Genomic DNA, 26,652 nt, shown 5'->3' on the forward strand with positions numbered 1-26,652 from the left:
CGGCGGCACGAGTCCAACGAAATTACCGCAACTTCCAACACCAGACAGACACCACGCAGACGTCGCGGTTCCCTGTACTGGGTTAAATCATTTCGGCGGTTCAGTTGACTGGCGACAGAGAGAAAATGATGGGGAAAGATAAAGAGAAGAAAAAAGGCGAAAAAATGAATTTTTGCTCTGAAACGGAGAACTGGCGATTGTGTCGGACAAGCAAGATAATACACAGAGATTGTGTGTGTGTGTGTGTGTGTTTATATACACAGTGTAGTCCGAGCATTCGGGGGATGGAGGATTATTTCATCGACGCTCGAAATAGACAGGCTTTGGTGGAAATAGAACTTTAATGCCCGCGATAGGGTCCTTATTGTTTCTGCAACTTCCGCAGCTTTGAGAATCTCTTGGATTTTAGAAGTTTTAATTTAAACGGCTACTTCGTTATTTCGTTCTCGTGATTCTTCTTATTAATTTTAACACTCGAAAGTTGCCACGCGGAACGGTAGAGAAATCGTATAATAATAATAATAATAATAATAATAATAATAATTGGAGTGCGGATTCTTGCGCGAACACAAGCCTTTCGCACTTCGTAGGTTTAACACACCTTTTGCACGAATGATATAAATGAGAAAATGGAAATGATTCTTTAAAAAAGATATTAAAAGAAGAATAATAAAGAAAACGTACGAGCCAACTTATACTCGATTGACAAAAATCGATTAAATCGTATAATTAGGAAAAATTAGGAAAACTTTAAACCGCTGTAACTCCGAAGATAATAACTTTCGGTCAATAAACGAGAGGTCGTTGGAAGCGCGGAACCTTACCCTTTAAAACGCTTCTCGAATTATCTCGACACGACTTCCGGTTTCCGAACAATCGTCGCGTAAAGAAAAGGGTAATTTCTCATCGTTTACTCGGATCTCTCGCTCGCACCGACCTATTCCAGACAAGCGACAGACAAGCGGTTCCTGGAAAGACGTAGTACGCGTTTCCAGGAAAAATATCTAGGTCGCGAGCCCATTCATAACTCTCCTCTCTCTTAAGCGCTGCTTTATATCTCGGCAACGAATCGAGATATCGAGATGAACCCCCCCCCAAAAAAAAAAGAAAGAAAAAAAAAACGATCTCAAAAACGGCACGAGAGTAGCTCCCATGTCCCGAGTATGTTTTCACCTATGAAATTTTTAGCATCCTCTCTCCCCGTTCATTTTCTCCACGTGAAAAATTTCACAAGTTCCATCGAGCGTGGCTAACGATCCAGCGATGTAAAATGTATCATCGCTCAAATACGTTTAATTTTTATAATTGTACGAAGAAGTCAGCTACGAGAATAAGATTAAGTACAAAAAGTACAGCAATAATCATCGGGATGAAAAAAAAAAGAAAAGAAAAGGAAGTAACGAGGAAACACTCGAGGATGCACGAGTTATGATATAACGCACCGAGACAATCCGAAATCGCAACGAGTCGCGGTGGTTTGCGGTTAGAGGTACACGGGGTGGTCTTCTCCGACTAATACGACGTACTACCACTTTATTAAGTTGCAGAATCAGCAACCTCGTCTGGTACGTGCGAATTGGAAACGGTCCCCGAATTTGTTTCGCGGACGACGCAACACCATGCAGAATTTTCACCACGGTTCAAATAAAATCAGGGCGTAACGATATTCCCGTACACAGTTTCGTAAATTATACGATGAAAGCATGGGTCTAGAAGCCAAGAATATGATTTCTTGAATTTGAATTTATATAATACACGTATGCATTTATTTAGGAGGGACGAAAAAAAAAAGACTCGAAGATCGACCGAATCGAGTATCGCGTAAATTTATGAATAGCTTACGGAAATATAAGTTTGAAATTATATTTTCAAGATTCTGAAATAACACTGCAACAACCTCGGAATAACTTCCAACGACCTCGGGGTGATATTTAAACGACCTTCAAATGTCAAATCGCGCGATCTTCGAATCTTCATCTCTTCTCCTATTTCTTCCTCGTGAATAAATAAACCTCACCAACAGATCTCTAATTTCGTTTCTTCGAATGGAATTCTCCCTGACCATTCTCACCATCTCCTTTTTCGAATATAAAAACCGAACTCGACCACATTTCCGTCACGAAAAACCGGTCAGATCAATTTGGCGGACAAACTCTCGCGGCCGGATGAAGAAAAGGGATAGAAAGAGAGAGAGAAAGAAAGAAAGAAAGAAAGAAAGAAAGAAAGGGCGGTTCTTTTGTGCGAACACTAATTAAAACCGCGACGACAAAGAGGAACAAATTGGCGGGCTCCCGGTGGAGTGCCCGAAGACAGAACGCACTTTGAAATTTTGCATGTGGCCCATTGTGCGCAACCGGGTATTAAAGCTGCAAGTAACACGCGGGATTAGTCGAGCAAACGTTGGCCGAGTTGCCACAATAGGTTCGTTAGCAAGTACACGGTAACACTGGTAGACAGGAAGCGGCAAATGAGGAGAACGAACAACAAGCAGCCATCGAAGCCTCTTTACGCGTCCTTGATCCACGCTCGTTCTCCACGCCCTCAATGCCCTTTCCACGACGATTCTTGCTGCCGATTCACCCAACGCGATTACCATTTTCCAAATCCACCTTTATCTCAACGCAACGAATCTCCTCGCCAAACACTCGCGTTTCTTCACGACCGCGTAATTTCGATTATTTAAAACTGAAAAACTCGCGCCGGTTATCCTCGAGAAACATAAATGATACGAGAGAATATCAAGAATGAATGAAACTAAACCTACCAATATCGGTACAGCTTCCATCTTTCAGTTAACAAGATTTTTCGAGTGAGAAGGGATGTTTCTACTCGGCACGAGGATTTTATATTTTTCCTTTGAGGGAAGGTTACAAAAATTTGAGTTACGAAAGAAGAAGAAACGAAATAATATTGGACAAATCACAATTTTCAAATTACCTCGAGCAACTTCTACCACGCAAGATAAATTAATCCATTCTCTCCAATTACGAAACACATTCTAGCAAGCATGATAACCAAGAAAAATCCAAAAGCTCCATCCAGGGACCGTTAACCATCCGTTAAACTCAACTCACTTTCCGGAGAGTAAAAACATTCGAATACGTGCATACGTAGCAAGCAAACTGCTCTCGTATATATTTAACGCTATCTCTTGCAACGAAAAGGAAAGAAAAAAAAAAGAGAAGAAAGAAAGAAGAAGCAAGAAAAGCTAAGAAGAAGAAGAAAAAGAAGAAGATGGAGGATGAGTCTAGTGCACGAGGTTACGCCGCCGCGATTCTTCGCGAGGCTAAGAGTGCCCTGGGCTGCACCGACCTCGGCCGAGTATTTTTGCGCGGAACGAGTGGCTTTGTGAAGAAAGAATGGCCGGAGTAAGTGCTCCCGTGAAATATGGGTTACCGAGTTAAGGACGAGGGGACAGGGGCCCGCCTCGGCTTTAATGATACATCCGGGCTCGCTTCTTTCGCGAAATCCCCCTCAATTAAATTTCACCCTTACGGATATCTCTCTCTCTCTCTCTCTCTCTCTCTCTCTCTCTCCCCTCGCCTCGAGAGCCGACCGCGCCTTCTTCGATGAAACGAAGGAATCGAGGCATCGATTCGACTCCAGGAAACCGTTCGTTTCTCCATCGAATTCGAGGATTCGAAACATTTCGAGCACGCCTCGGGCTCGTACGAGACGACGACCTCCCGATCAAGAACCATTCTTTCCTTCCTCGATTGACGAATAGGGCGAACGTGACACTCTTATGAAAGGGTTAGTTCGGGATTTGAAAAGTTTTGAATTTCTTGATTTTCCTTCTTCTTTTTCCTCAACTGTTTTATAGGCATGCTTTATATTGCTCGGATCGAGACATTGAAATATTTGGATATTTTATTCTATAATCCTATCTCGGATATTTTGATAATCGGATGTTTCACTGACGAAATTAAAAATTAGAAAGGGGAAGAGTAATATCCTATACCTTTGCTACACCATTTTCTTTTTACTACGCGTAAACGCGATCTGTAGGGAGAATTTTGAGGATAAAATTTCCCCCGTATCGATCGAAAATTCCAGGATTAATTCTGCTCGACGAAACGATTCGCCGACGTACTCGTGCGTGCGTAGGGCTTTGGACACGGGAGCGTAAGTCGCGGGAATCGGCAGGATAGGCCCCTTTGATATCGCACGATACGGGTGGGAACGGGCAGGCAGGAGTAGATGGCGCGTTTGAAAAGGATCCTTTTTTTTAAAAAAAGGGCAAAACGACAAGCCAGATATATCGGCCAGTCCGATCCGAGTGATTTGTATGGCCGTCGATAGGGCGTTCCGCTTTAATCCACCGGAAATCTCATATCGTCCATTAACGCCTAATTGAAATTCTCTTTTCAACCGGATGAACCCGATCGAACACGCGTTCCACGACGCGCTCCCACCTCCCGCGTATCATATTTTACATCAAACTCATCTCCGATAAAACCAATTCACGGTTAACGCGACTGGGGCGCCCGAGATTAAACATTCCTGCCAAAAGCCAGCCCAAGATGCCAGTCTCGAGTGGATTTAGGCGCTGTTTCGTCCTAAAGGTGTCGATTATAAAATGTGAGGATCGATAATCGAGATGGTAGCGTCTACTATTTAACGAAACTGACGCTTCCCATTGAATCGAATTAACATCGGATCCGGTTACTCGGATAGCCTCATTATGCAAAGTGGATTGGAAATGAGGCGGGTATTAATTCGTCAGCTGCGAAAGGCGATACAAAACGGTCGCCTGAAACGTGCCGGTGACGTTTCCCACTCACCTCGCAACACGGGCTCGGCTCGATTCGGAAAACGCGGTGATAATTCGGTTGTTGTCTTACCTGAAACAGAGGGGGACGAATGTTTCATTAGTATTTGTTCTAAAGAGATTTTTTTGCGTAAGAAAAGAGGGGAGAATAATATCGTATATTTCGAAATCATGAATTTTACAGCAGAATTACATTGAGATAAAAGGATGATATTTTTTATTCTAACAATTTTTAATCTAAATCTAATTATAAATGAAATTAAGAAGGATGAACTTGACTTCGAGTGTCAAGTTTTAAATATATACGTCAATGTAATTTGTTAGAATGTCTGGAAGAAAGGAAACCCGTTTCATCACAAAGGCAATTTTTATTGCTCGTTTCTTCTATTCGTTAAAATCGAATCAAACGACGAATCGATTATTAATAAAACTATGAAAGATCGTGGAAACTCGTCGCCGCTATCGAATAACAAATAGGTAGGCATCCGTTCCGGAACATCCATTGAGAGCAACGTGCGGGGAATCTATTAGCAACGTATGCAAATAACAATGTAATATCAATGTTATCGCCGATGCTCGCAGTAATACACGTCACGTGTCCCTGGATTAACCGAAGCTGAATGCCTCGAGGCGATGCAATAATCTAATGATGCCCCTAATACTGCTATGATTAAAGAGCCTCCAATATTAATAGCATCGCACCAAAAACATGGAGCGATAAATACGTCTCGCATTTCCTGTTCTGTTTAAAAAAAAAAAAAGAAACGATCTTCTTGTTTAAGGATAATCGAAATTGGAAACGAATTTGATTCGAGCAACAATATTCTAAACAACAAATCACTCACAACAACGAAAACTAGTTCATAGTGAATCAGTAATAAGTATCGTAAGAAGACAACTACTACTTGAAATAATTCTGCATTCTGTCATGCTTAACATATTTTTTTTCTTGTCAATTAAAACTGCAATTGAAAATTTTATTATGAATTTTTGATATTGATAAATTTGAACTACGAATCTTTAATATATATATAAAAAAAAGGGGGGAATAAAAGAAATGTTAAAATTTATAAAATAAAGTATTCATAAATTATTTGAAATTTTTGTCGGATTCGTCATTTGTCTAAGCGGCCAATTTTTTGTAAAAAAGAATTTTCTTCTTTCAAAGAATGATCCAAAAATTGCAAGTTAGAGAACACACAATAAAGTAAAAAAAAAAAAACAACAAATTCCATAGAAAAGTTTCGACTAGGTATTTGGTCGGCGCGTCATTAGACGGATTTTTCTCCTGAAAATGTCGCTGGCCAGTAATGAAACTGCCACTCAACGACGTTATCATGGACGTGACCGCGAAACGGCATTGAAAGGGCGGTGAATTTCTTCGAGCCAATTACGTCACGATCAACGAAACAGGTTGAACAGTTGCAGCGGAGCATAGGGGATTGCGAGAGGAAGGTGGAAAATTCTGCAGCCTCAATTCTGCGAATTCTTTCACCGACGAGCTTTTTTTTTTTTTTTACCACTTCTTTCACCATTCTTCCTCTCTTTCCATCCCTTCTTTTTTCTCTCGTCCCCCGTTCGAGGCGCCGCGCTAGAAACTCGCGCCAGAACCAAACGAAAATCTTGGGGGGGGGGGGGGGACGGGTTGGTTGAAAAGGAAGGAATTCCTCGAGATTAATCGTATTGCAATTAGCACGCAATGTTGTCGAGTATTACGCATATAACAAAATGGTCCTCGTGAAAATATATATCGCCTCGCGTGAATCATTTACTCGAGGCCATTGTATTCGTGAAAAACAAGCTTTTCTTCTTTTTCTTTTTTTTTTTTTTTTTTTTTTTCATCGTGGAGACACGGTTGGCTGGCCGGAAGGGAGGAGTTTTAACGGTAGCAAAAAAAAAAATATCGAGCATCACTCCTCCTGCGAATACCCTGCACAGCTTTAATTTTCCCTTTTGAATTGTCCATTTTCTCGACAAGGGATGGACTCTTACTTCAAGTTATGAAACGCGTGAACCAAAGATCGTATGAAAAGAGTGGTTGAAACGCTACTGAATAGATTTGAGAGAATCAAACAAGATGATAGAAGAATCAAACACGTTGATTGAAACTAATTTTCCTTTTACAAAGTTTTATTCGTAATTCTTTTCGATAATTCGACGCTTGAGAGATTGATATTATTCAACCAATTATCTCCTCGATTCTAAACAAAATTAATATTTCTACCACTCTCTTTACACTCGGAGGATAGAAAGATGCCACTATGCTCGTTCATCATAGTTTATCATAAACACTGTTGCTAAAAATTTCGCTCGAACGAGCAACGTATAAAAAAAGCAGGAAGCTGATCGAACGACGGGGATAGAGTTGGCCGAGCCGAGCGTTTGGAAATCGGCGTAATAACAGAGGATTGAAAGCCTCGTTGGGACAAGTGGACGCGTGGAAATTGGTATCGTTCGCCTCGAAACATTTCGTTTGGATCGGTGTAACTGAATTTTTCCTAGGGACGTCTGCTCGGGGGAGATCCGCATAATAAATTCCAAGCGTGGATACGCGGCGGATGAGGGGGGGCGCCGGTTGCGGGGCAAATCTCGTTTGGAATTTTTCATTTCCTCCCGTGCCGATCGGTTTCACACAAAGATGTCATCCCGTATCCGACACAAACTCCCGATATAAGATTCCCCACCCCGCCGAGGAAAGACTCGTAATTCCATCGTTCTTCGTTTCTCAAACGTTTTTTTTTTAATTCCACGCGAATATCCGTTGGTGTAAGAATTACGGTTCACCCCTCCTCCGTGTTCTTCCATATGACCGTCCTGCCATTGTGACTATGGGATTTAATAATCGAAGGATTTTAAGGAGGGACGAGAATAACGCGGTCGTCGATCGGTGAAAGTTGAAAGTGGAATGGAGAAAGAAAGAAAGAAAGAAACGTCGCGATTCCCTTTCGTTTTCGATATCGGTTTTGTCTCGATAAGGAGCATGTTTACTTTTTACAAAGATTAAACGAAACGAGAGCATATCGTTTTATTCGGTTGAAACGAAAGTGCACGGAGTAATTTGATTATGTAATAACATTCTTTGGAGAAATAAATCGGTGGCAAATGGATCGAATATGAAGACGAATCCTTTGTAATTAAAATCGTAAGTGATTGCACGAATACAATTCGCTAAAACTATATGTACAGAGAAGAATAATTCTCTCGTTATTTCGTTTAATCATTATCGCTTTCGCGCAATTTAAAATATTTAAATTATTGCAGACGAATCGTTTATCCTCGAAAGATTTTATAAATTCGTATCTTGTTTACACTACCACACGACCAAAACGAAAGAAAACAATCAAAGAAAGAAAGAAGGGGGGAAAAAGGGAAGAAGGAGATTGAAATTAAATAAAAAGGGGAGGAAAAAAGAAGCAGGAATTCCGCCAGTGGGCCAAGCGAAAAATTTCAGGAATTTGAGTTGAGGGAGGGGGTAGGCAGCAGTCAGGTTGAAACCGAAATAACAAGAGAGAGACACGAAGGTTAAAAAGGAGCATCGCGGCCATACCCAAGTACAAAGGCCGAGTACAACCCCCTTTCATCGATATTCGCGCGATTGTTCGCAGCAGTTGGCAGTTTCGCTGATTTGACAGCTCATCTGACCTTTCGATTCGTTGTTTCGATTTCTTTTTTCTACTTTTTTCTACTTCCTTTTTTTTTTTTTTTTTTTTTTTACATCCAGTACAACGCATACACAGGGAAAAATCTTTGTCACGACCCGACACCCTTCCGACATCCATCACCATTGCGAGCAACCGCGCGACCTATGGCGGCGGCCATTATCGAAATCGCGTTTCGACCGGCCAACTCGCTCAATCGGTATTTTATTTGCACGCGGCTCTCTTTCTCTCCACACTTGATCGAGTTCCTGCATTTTTTTCTCAATCGCCGCCGGTAGATTTCCCGGATCTGGATAGGTTTACTTTTTTTTTTTTTTTTTTTTTCTCTTTCTCCTCCGAGAAATAGAATTTCAACGGTTTCTGGTTATTGGCTGGGTAATTTAGACGATACGTGAGTTTAGCGGTCGCTCGTTCGATTTTGATAAACGTGCTTCTCCCTACTTTTTCGTCACTACTTTTTTTTCTTATAGACAAACCGAAGTCGAAGTTTAAAACTCCAGTGAATTTTCTCGTTGAGTTTATTTTAAATTCCCTCCTTCTCGTCTCAAAAGAGTAGTTAAACGATTACAATCCGATAAAGAAATCTGAAGATATATCCGCTTATTACTTATTCTTTTTAATACGAACAAATTAAAATGTAGATATCTGTAGATTTCCAATTATCAAAATCCAAACATAACAAATTTCTAATTACAAATTTGAAAATACACGATAGAAATTTAAATACATCGCAACGTAGGTAGAAAAATGAACAAACATGTTCAGACCGAGAACAACGAAATCCAAACGAACGAATACAAGATCAAAATCTATTTTACCCTCTCAGAAACGCATTTTCACGCACTTTTCTTCGAGGTAAAAAAAATCGGGGAAAAATTTCTCGCGGAGGAAATTCGAAAAACGAATTCGAAAATTCGGTGGAAAATTGTCGCAAACGCGGCCTCATTAAAACGATACGTGGCGAGTGGGAGGCGTTCGCTTTCCGCTCTGTTTCGTATTTACGAGCAAGACTTTCCGTCGATCGGGCGTGTTATCGAGCGTGTTTCCAAGACGCGAGAACCAGGAAAATGGAAACACTGGCACGGTGGAAAATGGCAGTAATCTCCGGAGAATGGCGGGGGATATCGCGAGAGATAACGAATTGAACGAGAGATCGTAAAGGTTCGGTGTTTGAATCTGGACGATTCTCGCAACGAATCCTGCCAACCTCTGTTTCCTCGCTTACTTTTCCCTCCATATTTCCTCGCTCGTCCATTGACCGAGCAAAGTTTCCAACCAAGAATCCAAATGGAATTTTTGCGACACTTTCATCTCCCATGTCCTTTCATTAACCAGTTTCTATAAATTCCAATATTTCTCTTAATATTCATAACCGGTTGGAGGAGTAGCGTGAAATTTATTCCAAAATATTATTGTTATTATTTGTCGTTTTCAGATTGATAAAGATATTTGCACGTTTCGATCGTATTAATTTTACACACAACACGAAAGAAAATAATAAATTTAATATCACGCCTTATATTTCTATCGTTTTCATGAAATGATTATTTTTAAATCGCATATTTTATAAGGAGGATAACAAAATCTTCAGAGATTTTTCTTTTTCCCTCTAAAAAAAAGAGAGAACTCAATTTCGATAAAAATTTATTTGCAACTCGTGTGCAAATAAATTGTCGAGGTTTCATCCGGATCGAGGATGACGCGACAATTGAACGCACGTGTCGGCAAAATAACTGGAGAGACGATCGCGTATTCCCTCCCCCCCGTAAATTAAAAATGCTTGGAGAAACGAGGATCATCGGCCTCCTCGTGTAAAAAGAGGGGTCGTCTCGAAAAAAAATTAAAACTTGCAATTGCATTGCCACGAGTTGATCAATTGAATCAGATTGAACTCGTGGGGACGGTACGAGTAATTTTAACGAAATCGTCGCAACGATCAATTAGATCACCGATCATCTCATTTCCTCCGTGATAATTACATTTGAAACGTCTTTCGTATCGCGAATAACATCGATGACTCGATCTTTTATTCGCGTGTAAAACTGAAAATTGAAAGACATTATAGGGATAATTAGGATAAAAAAAGAAAAAGAGATATCATTGCCTTAAAATGTTTGAAAACTGTGCACGATATTTCGCTACTATTAATCAATGAAATAAAAATCACGAATCACGAGAATAAAATTGTTGTAGAAACAATTTTAATTTATAATTTATAAAAGGGATATATCGAAATTTTAATTTTAACAACGCGACTTATTTATCGTGTATCATCACAAGTAAACAAATAAATATCAATCGTTGGTTAAAAAGTATTCTTTCCACGACGAGAAAAGGAGATGTTTTTCAATTTGAAGGTGGACAGAACGGAATGGGACGTCGGTCGAAACGGTGAATGGTCGGAAAGAGGAGGGACAAAGGGAACGGGAGGAAGAGAAAGAGAGGGGAAACCTCGTGTGGAGGATCGTAAGCAGTCGTCGGCTGCAAGATTAACGACAGAAAGGCTTTAAACCTCGTGCGAGAGATAAATTAGTTCGGCAGGTGGTCTCGGTTTTTAGAAAGTGGCCAGTGGGCAGGAATTGCGGATGGAGACTCGTGCTCGCGAATCAAGACTACGCTTACCCAGGGTCCAGCGATATCGATCGCTTTCCCTCAATATCGTGGAAAACGGTGGTTCCATGCTCGATTTTAACGGTGGAACGATGGAAAATCGATCTTTCATTCGAGGATTATTAGTTCGTTCGAACACTTCGACTTTCCGCGTTTAATGCGGAATTGATATTTTCACGATACGAATATTCGTCGTTTCCCTCGTGACAAAAATTTGCAAAACAAATTGTGGACGAAAATATAATTGTTGAGACGATATTGAAAATTAAACGAATTTGTCTAATATTATTGTTTTAGAGAGTTGTATATAATAATAAAGAAAAATACTAAAGGAACATTGCCCAAGATTTAATTGAATCGAGAAAATATAAGAAACGTGCCGTGCCTTCGATGCAAAAGAAGAGATCCAAGAATGGTTTGGAAAACGGAAACTGGAACGACGCGATCGACGCGAGAAGGAGGGAAGAAAATATATAAGGAGGGGATATATAAGGAGGAGAGAGAAAGCCTTGTTGGAATCGAGCGAAGGAAATGCGCGGAATTACGAGGGACGAGCGTGTTAAGCGGAGAAGACAAAAGGGGGATTCGGGGAATCGTTCTCCAAGTTTCAAAGAAAATATTGAAAGCGGTTCCCCTGTCGCAGCCAGCTCCATCGAAAAGGCTGCAAAGACTCGGAGGCACCGAGACGAATAACGAATCTCTGGGCGCCATTAGTTTCGTATCGCGGACGATTGTGCTCGATATCGAGCAGTCCCCCCGCTCGTTTCACGGAAAAGGAAGGGATAGAAACGCAGAGAGAGAGAGAGAGAGAGAGAGAGAGAGAGAGAGAGAGAGAGAGAGAGAGAGAGAGAGAGAGAGAGAGAGAGAGAGAGAGAGAGAGAGAGAGAGAGAGAGGTTAGACGAGGGAGAGAAAGGTCCGAGGAGACCAAAGCCTGTCGACGAAACTGAAGAAGGAGAAGAAGAAGAAGAAGAAGAAGGGGGGAAAAGAGGAAAGAAAGAAATATCGCCGGACAAGACACGGTTCAATGACGAAATGGCAGCTTTGATGTCGAAATAATCGAGTTTATTGTTCTCGGCTCGTCCGAACACCAGGCTGCATCATCCTTTTACCTTTTCTCTTTCGTTAGAGTTAAATTTAAGTTTTTAATGGAACTTGCTAGTCAAATTTTTCTTTCGTTGAACTTTGAAATTGAAAAGCTCTTCGACCCGTTCCTAATATCTTATATTCCCCTTCGTAAAATGGGATCAACGGCGTCATCGCTTTTCGGATTGATATTTTGGAACCTTGCTTTGGAAGAGTTTCATTTCCACTGTGTAGTTCGCCCCTGCGTAGTTTTCTATATTTTCTAAAAACAACAATTGTGGAAAATTGAAAAAATATAAAATAAACACGCATCATGTATCATTCGTTCCGCGTGCGAAATATCCTTCGACGACATCGGGTTAACTGGATAGAAAGTACGAGCTCGCGATGGAAGACACTGGTTGATTGGATATTTCTCATCTTTAAGTTAAAAGTAAACCTTCTTCCTTATTACGTCCGAAATTAAAAGAAATTCATCTTTCCTTCTTCTCGTAACTCTCTCAACTAAAGACTCTACTCAACTTGCTATTACTTTTTTCCAAGAATTTCTCGACACACCCCTTTGAAACACACGGATATTAAAAGAAACACGGTTCGTGTGCATTGTGAGAGATGGTTGGAAACCTTAAGGCGGCACGACAATGCCGAAGATTTCCAGAGTTCGACACGCGTAAAGGGAAGAGGAAATTGAAACGCTCGCTCGAGAAGCGGCGGCCACCATCAGGAGAGCCGGGGTTCAACCCTCTAAAACTAAACTTCGCCGCGAGATATACGGTTGGAACGTGAGTCCGATCGAGGATTGCAAATGGCGTGAAACTCGCGATTCGAACGAACCTGTCTCTCTAATCCTCTCCCTTGTATCTCGCAGGCAAATTGTACATCTTCTCGTGCACGGTTCCGCGTCAACCGGACCAAGTTTCCTTTCCGGATGGAAAAGTTTGATCGATGCAACGGGCGGAAGTGGAAGGTAAACGAAGTATTCATTCGTATGCCGGCTCGATGTGTACAGGGGGGGGAGATCGCTATTTGTCGCGTTTCCCTCTCTCGTCTCGTTCGTTTTCAATCGAGGAATAATTCAGGAGAAAAGATTCTTTGAACGAGTCCAAGCCTCTTCTTCGTATTACACGATATTTTTATTTCTCTTATCCATCACGTTTCCTTGGAACGAGATTTAAAAAAAGCATCATGGAGAATGCAAACAAATGGGGTCGAATGATCGAAGGAAGGTGAAAAGTTATTCGAGAGTAAAACGTTTGGTAACCGTGTTCCGCGGGACGGTTTATCCCGCGTCGATGGAAAAGAGCGGCGCCAGCTTCGCCAAAAACTTTTTCCACCGCGATAAAAATGGAGCTGCGCCACCGGTTTTTTTCACCCAACTAAAGCAAAAGCGAATTTCTTTCTACGCGTATTAACGATGGATCGATGCATCGTCCCAGTTACAAAGTGTGATTGGTCCCGATGAAAGATGCACGATCCAACTCTCGTCTACGCCTACGTGTTCCATTTACTAATTGATCGATCCACGCGATAGAGTTAAAAAAAAAAAAAAAAAAGGAGGGGAGGGAAAAATTGGGGGAATGAGATCGAATGCAAGGTACGAGCAATTGGAATATTAGATTGTCGTGTATAAATTCGTTCGAAACGAGACGAATAATTATAAATGGGCCAATAGCGCGGAAACTGGAATCACGAGATGCGACTAGATCGAGGATAACCGAGCCAATGTTTACGAAGTTGGAATCCTATTCGGTTGTCGACTCGATAGCATCGCGTCTCCGGGTCACAGTGTCGCCACGAATCATATCCCGCAATCTCGATCTTCGAGATATCGAGACACTTCCACTCAATCTCGATCTCTACCATCTTAATCCTCGTTGGACAACATCAAGAGTTTCGACGTTTGGTTTTTCTTCTTTCAAAAATCCGATTCTTGACGAATCTGCTCGATTTTCAATCGAACCCCCAATTTTCCAGCTACAATTCCTGTTCAAACGCAGCATTTTTCGAAAACATAGAGCACACTCCTCTATACATTTTCCAAATCGTGTTTTCATTTACAATTTTAATAATTTAGGATTGTTCCCTTGCCATCTCGTAATTCGCAATTTCTATATCCAAACCATTCGCATTTCGCAAAATGAAAAAGGTTATTTTCGAGTATATTTTCACGTAAAATTTAATAATTATAATTTTCAACACTCCGTTAAATTTAACTCCACGTTAAAATCTTAAGAATAACATATCGCAAACTCGTTCAATAATTACACGCCTCCAAGTTATAAGATTTCCATTTTTATCTCTCTGGCAAAACTGAGACCGCGTGGAAAATTCAACTTCCTCCGAACTTTGAAAACTCGAGGAAAAACCAAGTTTCCAGTTACATTACAAAAAAAAAAAAAAAAAAAAAAAAAAAAAGAAACTCTCGACAATTCTCATTACCGCGAGTGATCGTAACAAAAGCGAGAAATCCGTAAGAAAAAAAATCGAAAGGAAGAGTCGTATCATCGTAGTATCTTTCTCCAATCCGAGTTAAGATCGTATTGCTTGAAGAAACAAGTGTGATTCGATCGATGCGTCCAAAATCGTCCACCTTTTCTCGCTATAACTCGGAAAAACTTGGGGACTGAATATGGTAATACGCGCGACCCAGTTAGTTAGCTTCCTTTCAAAAGTGGGGAGAGAGAGCTTCCTCTTGTTTCCTCTTGGCTTCCAAAGACGCGGCCAACAATTTTTTTTCCCACCACCGATAGTTACTCCCGTATTCATTCCCTCGACTCCTTTTATAGCCATACCGCGGAACATCCAGGCGTGGAATTTAAATAAAGCGAAGAGAGAAACGGAGAGAGAGAGAGAGAGAGAGAGAGAGAGAGAGAGAGAGAGAGAGAGAGAGAAAGAGAAAGAGAGAGAGAAAGAGAGCTGTATCTAAACGCCCTGGGCGTCCTCCTGTTTTCTTTTTTTTTTTTTCTTCTTCTTTTTTCATTCGCGTGCCCCGATGGCTTCATCCCCTATCTTTCTATCGTTCGTTTTGCCTCGTTCCGCGTATATTCGAATATAAAGATATTCTTCCCAACCATCTTTGACGAATGTTTCGGGGAACGTTGCGTTTTCGAACGATTACGAGAGATCGATAAATAATATTGCAAAATTCGATCGATCTTTCGGACCGAGGAGAATTAATTTAAAATTCGGGAAATTAAACCTTGGACGATTTTGAGAAAACTTGTCGATTTGATTCAACCGGATCAATAGAATTCTCTAATATCGCGGCAATTTTTCCGCTCTCTACTCCAGGCAGAAATTAATTTGAATTATTCGTATAATATTAATAAGACGTGAAGCGATTAATAAATCGAGTTTTCTCTTGGTAATTTTTCACGAGGCGGCCGTTTCCAGCAAAGTTTTCGTCCCCGCGCTAAACTGCGCGAAATAACTCGGGAACAACTCGAAGAACGGACGAATCGAGTTGCAAACTTAATATAATTTCGACGACGATAATAATAAGATTGGAGGCGACTCGAGTGACCGACCGTCGTCGAAAACAACGAACCGGGTCCCGCCAGTTGGACGTAGATTAACCAACCGAGTTGGGGACTCGAGTTGCGTCTCGCTGAATTATTTCAGTTTTCCGCATTTTCCACCACGCGGTGGTAATTCCCCGCGGTCCGGTCACCGGTTTCGCTGATATTTTCCGCCCTACAAAACTACACCTCCTCGCCCTTTCCATCCCTCGAGAGCCCCTAATCCGTCTCGCCCATTGAATAACAAAAAAAGAGGGGAGGGGATAAAGAAGGGGGATGGAAACAACGCGACGAAACGAGATATTTTTACGCGTCCAACCGAGTTATCCGCATTGTCACCCTTCGACCTTTCGAACCGCGTAAAAAAGGGGATGAAAAAAGAAAGGGACCGGCGATGATCCTCGGGGATGCGTCAACGTATTCAGGGTTGGCGATTTTTCGAACGAAAATTCCTTATCTCTTCTCTCGAGGCTCTCCTCCGAGAATCGCCCGGGGAATCGAAAACGTCGACGTTTTTTCAAAAGAACGCGAGTGACCTGTTTCTCGCGCCACGCCGCTTGCCGCGCCTCCCCTGTGATCTCCTCTTCCATCGTTTCATCACCAGCCTTTCTCTCTCTCTCTCTCTCTTTTCACTTTCCCTATCCCTCTCCTTTCCCTTTGTCGCGCAATTTCATTTGATTCGTTTCGCGCCAACTAAGTCGCGAAAACTATGGGAAGGGAAGAGGGAGAGGGGAAATTCTTTGCGCGGAATCCAAAGCCATTACCTGGCCCGAGAGACCACCAGCCGGCTCTACGCTGATGATGCTCTTACACCGTCGGGACTTTTGGGAAGAGAGAGAGAGAGAGAATACATCACTCTCGCGCACCTAGGCTCGCGCTAATTATTTCTTCTGGTCAAACGAAAAGTATCTTTTTCAGAATGGAGAAGAGAGAATGAGAATGACAAATTTCACGCGAGGAATATATTTCACGTGACGTAGAACGCGCGATGAATTCGTGTGAAGATTCGAACAATGCGTCGGAAACGTTGGAACGAAGAATCGTGGAAATAAACCGGTTCGCGATGATTACTGTGAAATTTGGAGGATAATTTTAAATATTTTATTGGCCGATGAATGAGTTTTAAATTATAAATATAATCTATTTTGACGAATGGAATGAAGCTTACTTACGAAGGAAACTCTATTTAATCCGCAAGATAATCCGGTTCATTATTTTGCGGATTCGGTTTATTCGAACCGAAACCATCTATTCTACATACATCCATCGCTCAAAATCTGAAAAAGCATGTCTCTCGAACAATGGATCCTGTGCTATCTGTCTTTTATTCATTCTCGAATAAGAACAATGTCGGATAACTGTGCACGCGTAACGATACGAACTCCAATTAATACAAAGGAAGGAAATGGTTGAAAAAGGGTTGGCTGTCCCTTTTTTATTCTCTTTCCCCCCCCTCCCTCCCTCCCCCCCTCTCGCGACTAAACTTCTCTTTTTTCACCGCAGCAGCGTTTCTGCAACCGTTATCCGACAGTTTAGCGAGCTTTGTCCCCGTTTTGGAACAAGCGTACAAAGAGACGCTGCCACGGACACACCGGCTGATATCGTCCCGGAATGTAACCGGAAACATTGTCTCGCGTCCCACGAAAATGTGCTGGAAGAATCGATCAAAAGTATCACCCTATAAAACAGCTACAAAACAGGAAATAGGAATAAAAGTAGCCTGGAGATAACAGGATCGTTGCAGAGGTAAACGATGCGAAATCTCTGAATCGTTCTCTTCCGAATCGAGTCAAAATTTGCGCGATGTATCGTGGAGAGGAGAAATTTTTTCATCAAATTTCTTCTGCGACGATCAGACGACAGATTGCGATAATTAATTCGAGAGAATTGTCCCGAATTAGGATAAAAGAAGTGAATAAAAGAGGAAGCGGAACAACATTTGCATTGACCATTGCGAATTGCGAAAATTCAGACGCGCTTGCAATTGTTTTCCTTCGAAGCCGTTTCGAACGATTCTCTTATGTACACGTTTGATAATTTGTCCGAGGTTTTTTGAAGCGACAACCGACGACATCTGTTCGCAACGTTATCCTCGATCCTTCGATAAAGAAATCGTCATCGTCACCGACAGATTCGAAAGAGAAACGACGATGCTAATCGTATTATTGTGATTGATTCGGGTGCCGCAATATTGCAACAAGTTACGTAACTCTCTTGCCTGCCTGTGTTTGACGACGGATAATTATGATCTGGAAATGGAAGATAATTAAATAATTTTTTCACTTACTCGGTCGAGCAAGACGAGAGGAAATTTGAAAACAGAGAATTTAATGGGATCAAAAACTTAAAATTTGAAAGAAAAAACAACAAACATATCCATAATTTATCCAACACGAAAACATTTAAGATTGCCACACATTACTAATAATAAGTATATGAAAATACTAGCAGAATCAAAGTTTCATTTTTACTTTTACTTTTCTCACCTCTCCTTCGACTTCAATGCCGATGACACGTGACGAACACCCGAAAGAGATGAATTTCATCGACTTATAACGTCGAATATAATTAGCAATGTGTTGGCTCAACAGCCCTCGAGTCAATTGGGAACCATCAAACTTCCTTTTCGTCGGCTAATAAAAAATTTAACAAGAAAGTGAGTACATCCGCCCTGACGAAGGACCGATCTACGAATGCCCGGTCTAATTACCGGTCTAATTTGCAGCGGTCGCGAGGTGTACCGATTAAAAGCGCCTTCGCCCGCCACGTAATTACATAAGCAATTAGAGCAAATAAACGTAGCTTTTACAACCCGCCGCCACTCGGTGTACGCTCGTTCAGCTAGATTCAACAAAACTAATTTTCCCGGGCATAAATTTAAACGAACGCTCCCAAGTCTTCTTCCACGACGTGTATTTTTTTTTTGTTCTTCTTCTTCTTCTTCTTCTTCTCACGAATTACCCACCTTCCCGCGATTTTTCCCCTCAATTAACCGATCCCCTCCTCCTCCAAGATCGTTTCCTCTTGATCCTTCGTACGATTCGATCTATCTCCCACGATCTCGAGAATGTTCCACGATTATCCCAACCACGATTCCACGATTAAGTTGTACGGATCGGTTTTGAGTCGAATTTTCAATAAAATTGCTGCGCATGCCGTAAATTTTGTTGAAGTGAACGGGAAGAAATGGAGGAAAAGGGTGGAGAGAAATATTTCGTTAATGATGACAACGACAAGTGCGTAATATAGATTTGTGTTACGGGAGAAAAAAAAAAAAAAATGGAGAAGAGATAAATGCGCGTGTACATTGATAAAAATGGAACAAATGTTACGCGCGTCGTGACAGTTTTTGAAAAGTGAATTACGAGGGCGTGTTTTTATTGCAGCTTGTTGAAAAAGAAACGTAAAAAAAAAAAAGAAAGAGAGAGAGAGAGAGAGAGAGAGAGGAAGACAACTGTTCGACCGACACTGGAATAGTAACGGGGGAAGGAGAGGGCGGATAAGCTGTGTAAAACGAACGAAAGGGGAACAAGTAAACAATTAGGTAAACGCGTGTAATGAGACGTTCCTTCGCTCAAATAAATGAAATTCCACAATGGAGAGTTATTTATCGTTATTGGTTATCCGATTGCGTCGAGTGGGAAAAGCATCATTGGTTCATCCAATTGAGGATTTATCGCCGATAACGGAAGTTATTGGTTTCGCGCCGCGAATTATCGCGAGATTGGTTTTTCCCAACAAACAACAACGAAGATGACATCTCGAAAAAGCGATAATATTTAGACCGCGAGTGAATCGGCGCGTACAAATCATCGATCTTTCTCGAATTCTTTCGCGATGCCATTCTTCTTCGACGCCAGTCGACGAAGTCGAGAAATATCAAACGTTCTTTCGATCGTCGCTCGAATTCGACGCACGATATTCCGTCGAACGACGACGAGTGATCGATCGAAATTTAAAGAAGAGGAGCAAAAAACATCGTGAAAATTAGGTAGAATAATATTTTAGCAAAATCTTCAAACATATCTTATTATCGAAAGAGCGTGTTAAAAATCCTCTGACGTTGTGTATCTTGCATCGATCAATTGTGCAAACAGTGATCGTGGATAGATAATGAATCATTTTAAAATTATTGGTGTAGGGTAAGTGGAAACCGCGGAGTATTTTGCAACGACTTCCGGTATCGACTCACGGTTAAGATTCCTCTGAGCCACGACGGCCTGTTCTCTGTCGAGGAACAGGCAGACAGCATCGATATCCAAAGTCGGTAACCGAGGTTTAAGAAAACTACCCTTCCGAGAGTAAAATCATCCCTCCTGCATTACCGACTTGATATCTCCACGAGTATCGCCCACTACCGCCCTCTGGAGAAGCTGAGAGCGCATGCGCGTACCGTTTCGATCGCGAACAACCCCATTCTCGTTAAATCGCACGTATCACCTAGTTTTAGGAGGGTGGAGGGAACACACGAGAGAGAGAGAGAGAGAGAGAGTGCTCACGTGAGCAGAGATTGAATCATTTTTTCGATATAAAAAGAGAAAAAAAAAATAATAAAAATTATGGTAAGTTTCGTAAAAACGTAATTTCTCTAATATTTACGAAAAGATTATTTTTTAAAACGGGAAACAAAAAAAAAGGGAATAACAATAAGTGGAAAAAGAGATCGAGGAGAAAGATATTTAACGACACAAAAATTCCATAAAAGATAATTGCAAAATTTTAACGTTAAAACGTTTCCACGATTATCTTGCAACAGGAAGCATCGATAAAAAAATTTAAAAAAGAAAAACGCTTCCGTGGCATTCCATTTATCGTCGCAAGGGGTGGAGATCGGGAGTGATGAACACGTGACCATTGTCGAACACCCGCCTCTCGAATTTTACCCCCCTAAACTGGAGAAACTTGCCGATAGACCATCACATCACGTCCCTTGCACCCTTATTTACACCCTTATTTTTACAAGACTCTCTCCTTCATCACCCATATATAATATACCCGCGTTCTCCGCGTTTCTCGTTTTCGGCCACGCGATGAAAACTAGTTGGAGCGGAATCGAGCCTAACCCCACGTAAAAATCGAGAGAGAAGAAGCTGTTCACAACTCGGTGGCCCGTGAAGGGAGGGGAGAAGAAAAACCGATCGGGCCAGTGAACAATCCACCCTGCTAACCAGCCATTATCCATCGTTACACGGTGTATACGATGTGCAACGATCGAACGCAGGACTCGAAAAACATCAACTCGAAAGAGTGGGCGACCAGTGAATACGCGTTTTGAATAAACGCGTTTTCCTTTCTTCTCGAACGTGATGTGACGGGGAGGAAGGGACATGTTGGATGCACATTGCCGTGGCGATTTTAAAAATAACCAAGCAGAAGAGAAGAGGAGTGAAGGAACGAGCGAAAGAAAAGAGCGAGAACGAGAGAGATTCTTAATGCGCTTTCGTTGAAAAGGCTAACGAAGTTCACCGAACGAGCGTTTGTTGAAGCGAAAAGAGAAATATAAAGAGGGGACAGCGCGATTATGCAAAACAACGAGCCCGAGAACGGGCTCCAAGCTTTTTCCAAGATAGACCGAGCGCGCACAGCTTTTTTTAGATATAATTTCTGGCCGGTTAAAGAGAAATAGAGAAGCTTGACGTCGTGATTTAGCGTGTACGCTTCTTCCCTCGCCTCACCTCGCTTTATATAAATTTCCGTCCCGCGATGTCTTTTTGGCCGCGAGGAATTCAGGCTCGAGGCGTTCCACAACGTTACAACGCAACGGAACAGAACAACGGGCGGAGATATCAGAAGCGAGGGATACGATCGTCGGCGCGAGGTGCCGCGACGCGACACGAACGCGTTCCTCTATCGATCCTTCGCTCGGTGTTTCGCCGGTGAAGGAGGAGAGATAGAGAGAGAGAGAGAGAGAGAGAGAGAGAGAAAGGGAAAGTGGCCAACCGATTCTTTTCCTTTATCGTGACCTTCGCACACCCCTGCGAAAAACTTTTCCCATTCTCGTTTCATCGCGTACCACCGCGCGTCGAACGAAAGAATTCTTTCGCTTCGACTTTTCTTCCCCTAACGTTCGTCCATTTTTTTTTCCTTTTCCTTTTTTTTTTTTTTTAGAACAACGGATTCAACGAATATCGGAGATTTTCGCCATCGGATTACAGCGAGAATTCGGACAGATTTATCTCTTGTGTATCCCTCGTTTAATATATATAAGACGCGGATATTTCTGGCGGCGATAAATTGAACGGGCAGAAACAACATTAGGAGGTAACACACGCAGTTTCATCACGGTCAGAGAGAGAGAGAGAGAGAGAGAGAGATATTTCAGAGAGAAGACGGAATGCAGGAAGAAACCGCTCTACATCACGCGGAACACGTACTAAATGTTAACCATTAACGCGCATGGCGGGCTAACCTCCCCTTCCCTATTAATCAACGGCACTGCTCGAGTTTCCGATAGAAAGCCTTCATCGTTATACACGTTTAATATCAACCCCTCCCCCCAAGATCGTGGTATTCGCCTCCTACACGTCCTCTCCCTTTGTCAATCCGAATTCCCAAAATGTTCAGAATCCATTTCGCAATCCCCGTTGGTTCGAGGTACCGAGAATTCGCCATCGAACGGTTTAACGCGCGACGAAAGGGGCAAATTGACCGAATGAAAAGTCCAGCTACGTTGTCATCGTCCCTTCCCCTCCCTTCCCTGGGGGACGTGGGGGAATTCGTTACTCCGGTCGAGTGCAATTTTGTACGTCCCATTTGTGCCCGGCAAGGGTGTCGGGCCGCGAAGGAGCGGCCGTGTGAGGGGGGGGGGAGGGGGAGGGTTGTTGGTTGGTCGCGTTGGGGAAAGGAGAGGAAAAAAAAAAAAAAATGAAAAAAAAAAAATAAAAAAAAAATAAAAACCGGGCGAAATTGCGTTAAAGCGAATTAGCCACGGTAGGCTTGATTTAACGAGCCAGAGCGTACGTAGTATTCATGGTGTGTTTACCATGAATATGAGAATAGATGAACGTGCCGCCTGTTTGTCGAACCTGGGGAAGCAAGGTTGGCGAGAGACGAAAGTTCAGGTCACGTAAGCGTTGTTGCGCCTCTTCTCTCGATCGATCAACTCTACTTTTACCGTGGAAAACGGTTCGCAAATCCATCGAACTCGAGCCACGCCACTGCGAAATGGCAAGAGGCGAACTGGAAACGCGACTCGACGCGAGACACCGTTCGAAATTCGGAGATCCACTTGCCCCCCATCTAGAACGATTTCGAGAAGATTCGTAATTGTTTTTCTTCTTCTCTTCTTGTTATTTCAGAAAATATTCGGAATCTTGCGGATATTTTCGGTTATTTGACAAATTTTCCAACGATAGATTAAAGTAAACGGAGAGAATGATTTATCTTATGTAACAGATTTTCTAACCGCTTCGCCACTTTTCTTTTTCCTTTTTTCTCTCTTCTTTTTTTTAATATAATACCATATCATTGGAAAGATATGCTTTGATGAAAAAGTAACCCGTATCCTTTGATGTTTCGCCTTGACTGAGGCATATAATCTTTCCAGGGAAACCGTCTCTCGCGCTTCGTTCCACGCACTCGCCTATTTCCCTCCTCCCGTTTTACGTTATACATCGTCTCGTACTTATCCCATATACGTTCGTTTCCGAAGAGAGCGAGATTCGAGAGTACAAACTCTAACGAATTCCCCGAGAAAAACGTAACCTCGCCGGATCACATCCCGAATATCGTACCGCCTCCCCAAAGGCTCGACGATCCTTCGATCCCCGAAGCGTAAATATTAATACCGTAAAAAGAATCCTGGATCCTTCCGTGTATTTATTTGCCGATCCCGGGGGAGGAGAGAGAGATACGAGACCCCGTTTCGATCCAATTCTAGACACGATCCAATATCGGACGGCCATAACTCGACCCCGACAAATCGCAATTCATGCACACACAGGTCGCGACGGTGTGGGTATTAGGAATTCCAGGGGATGCGTTCTCGAAAGACGTTATGCATGCACGTCGAGTTACCCTCGAGTTACTTGGCTGTCTTGGAGTCATTAGTAGCGACAACCTTGGGAGGGAGGGAGGGAGGCATTGTTGTTCCTTTGCCGTTGCAAGAATACGAAGATCGAGGAAATATGTTGGTTCGTTGGCTCGATTCGGCGAATTCGATCGACGAAACTATGGCAACCCTGTTCGAGAGGCAAGAAACACCGATGGCGGGGAAACGGCGAAGAAACGTTGGCAAAAGGCGTTTCGTTTTATTACGAATGGGCAATCGATAAAGCGGCAACCACCTCGCGAGTTTAACGAGTGGAAGCAGCTGTCCAGGTGGCATTAGTCACCGGGATGTAATTTGTGGCCCACGCCCTGTTACGCGTGCATGAAGGGTGAAGGAGGGAGAGGGGGCGGCCGAACGCTTGTTAAACGGCGTTATTCCCGGTTTGGAATCGGTGAACATGTTTGCGTTTTGTTGGTCTCAACGACAGGCCTTGAAATCATTGACGATTTTTCTCTTCGATGGAATCTGAGGGAACACGAACACAGTCTATTAAATCCGAAATCAATGTGAAATCCATATTTTCCATAATTCATTAAGGAACGCGATTGATCGAAAGTCATTAATCTGGAGTAAGGTAAGATGATCGATCCTAGGAGCTTGGTGATCAAGGTGAAGTATGGATGCATCTGTCGATTTAGATCCACCACAACGCCGCATCTCTGGACGTGCATCTCGAGTAGCAGCGTTCGAAATTAATTCCTGTTTGCAATCGAGGCAGAGGCATCGGTAACAACTGGATACAGTTTCAACCGCAACATTTTCGCGCTGCATCAACGAAGTTAACAAACACGACGTGTGCTTCGGTGATTCCAACGTTCGCCATTGTTCCATCCGTTGTTAATTGTCCGAAGGATATATAGAAATCCGACAAGATAAAGGGCCACGTTTAATCCTCTTTGGCGGGCGCAAAATCTCTCGTCTCTCGACTTTACAACGATTGTCATTTTGCCTCATCGAATCGAGCTTTCGTGACTTCCGTGTTTCTTTCTGTTTCTTTATATTCTTCGCGCGAAATATGAAATGGAATTCTGAAATTGTCGAAATGCGTCGTAAAGGGACAATTATTTTGACGGATTCACCGGATCCACTGAAGGTTTTTTAGATTTTAGATTTTAGATTTCTCTTCACAATTGCACGCACTTTTAAATATCTATTTTAAAGAAGTTCGTAAGTAAAAAAAAAATTATACAAGTTTCATATTCGCGATAATTTCAATGAAACATCGACGAAAATTGATATCGTACCGCGTGAAATTAACGATGGGATCCCGATTAATTACGAAACGGTGCATATTATTTTCCGATCCCAGGGACAAGCGATGTTACGTTTTTCGGAACGGTCGTATATGAAATGAATTCGATAAATTGCCAATTGCGAAAGAACGAGGGGCAGCAAACAGACGTGAATCGAACGATAAATGAACCGTTGACGTTTGCTTCAAAAAAGAAAAAAAAAGAAAAAAAAAAAAAAGAATCGAGATGAAAATTGGAATAAAAGTGGGCACGTAACCCTCCTCTCTTTCCCCCCCCCCCCCCCGCCGCCGCAAACCGGAAATAAGAGAAAGGCGAGAACGCGTGATTGAAATAGAGCCAACTATAATTGTTATTACGCGTTGGAACGCGTAGATATAATCAGGTTACACAGGCAAATAACATTGATTTTCAATGATCGCTATTATTGGACAAGTGGTTGGACAGCGTGGAAGCCGCACAGCCGATTTTCCTTTCGTCCCCTATACTCGGGGATTTATCTAGTGATTGATTCCAATCAGTTATCCAACTGTTTATCGAATAATCAATGCCGCCGCCGCCGCCGTCTGTTCGACGATGAGGTGCATGGAAATTACATTTCGCGTTCCACGATATGGGGGTTGTTCCGTCATTGAAAATTTACGCCCCTGTTCATTTGTCGGTAATAACTTTAAATGAAAATGGAAAATGGGGAAATTGGAAATTGCCGAGGCGCGTGGATAGAAGGCCATTTATGCTTTCGAGACGACAGTTTTTTCGTTTTTTAGGGGCACGAAAATTTTCACACCCTCCAAGAAAACTTTACGACTTGAAATTATACGCGAAATCTGAAAAGTTGAAGATGTTTATCCAACGCTTTCTTCAATTCTGAATTTTTTAACGAAAAATCCCTATTGTAAGGCAGGATAACAAAATGCACAATTTTGTTCGATTTGTATTTTTCTGGTTACGAAGCATTAAAATTTAAAAACCGAATATTTCGCGATTTAAAATTTTGCTCACGAAACCATTACGATGTTGTATTTAAAAAACCGAAACTATAAAAATTGATTTTTGACCGTGTCAAAGGTTATCTCCACGTGTGTACAATTTCGTCAAAAATAGAATAGTAATGTCACGACTTGTCAATCGAGTATAAACGACCATAAAAATACAAAATATATATACAGCTCCAAATTGCAAAAAAAAAAAAAAAAAAAAAAAAAATTAAAAAATACACAAGCCTGCCCTAATAAATCCATAACGCAACCCAAGCGTCCAAAATTGGACTCTTCTCCGTGAAACGAGTCAATAACCGTGGATCGAGGAGAGGAAAGCACGAAATAAAGCAGGAGGGAAGAGAAAGAATGCTAATGTATGGGCGGACAAACAATATTATAAGCTAATTTCCCGGAATCGCGTGCCGTTTGTTCGTTACGCGGGGGCAGGTTGTGGATTAATTTCATCGAAATGGTGCAATAGGCCGTGGCGGGTAACACTGCAATATCAATTTGACCCGGCGAACGGTCCATCGGTTCCGCGGAATTGTAAACAGACGTATTCGAAGGGGGAGGAGGGCGGCCCTCGTTTCGATCATCACGAACTCGTTACTCGAATGGATTGGTTAACCTTCTTGTCACCTCCTCACCCCTCCTCCCTCCCTCCTGTTATTATTTAAACAATGCCTTTTTTGCATCCCTTCAACGATACATCCTCCTATCCTCCAACGTT

The 26,652-nt window shown here is 42.2% G+C and overlaps 1 protein-coding gene across 8 annotated transcripts in view; it reads right to left on the reverse strand.

Moving 5' to 3' along the window:
• Positions 1 to 26,652, reverse strand: part of LOC100868461 (dystrophin) — a 410,667-nt gene that overhangs the window by 252,646 nt on the left and 131,369 nt on the right. The gene's annotated exons all lie outside the window — the stretch shown is intronic.

The sequence above is a fragment of the Apis florea genome, unplaced genomic scaffold, assembly GCF_048593485.1.
Source record: "Apis florea isolate Af1SG1 unplaced genomic scaffold, ASM4859348v1 contig_3367_pilon, whole genome shotgun sequence".
Lineage (NCBI taxonomy): Eukaryota > Metazoa > Arthropoda > Insecta > Hymenoptera > Apidae > Apis > Apis florea.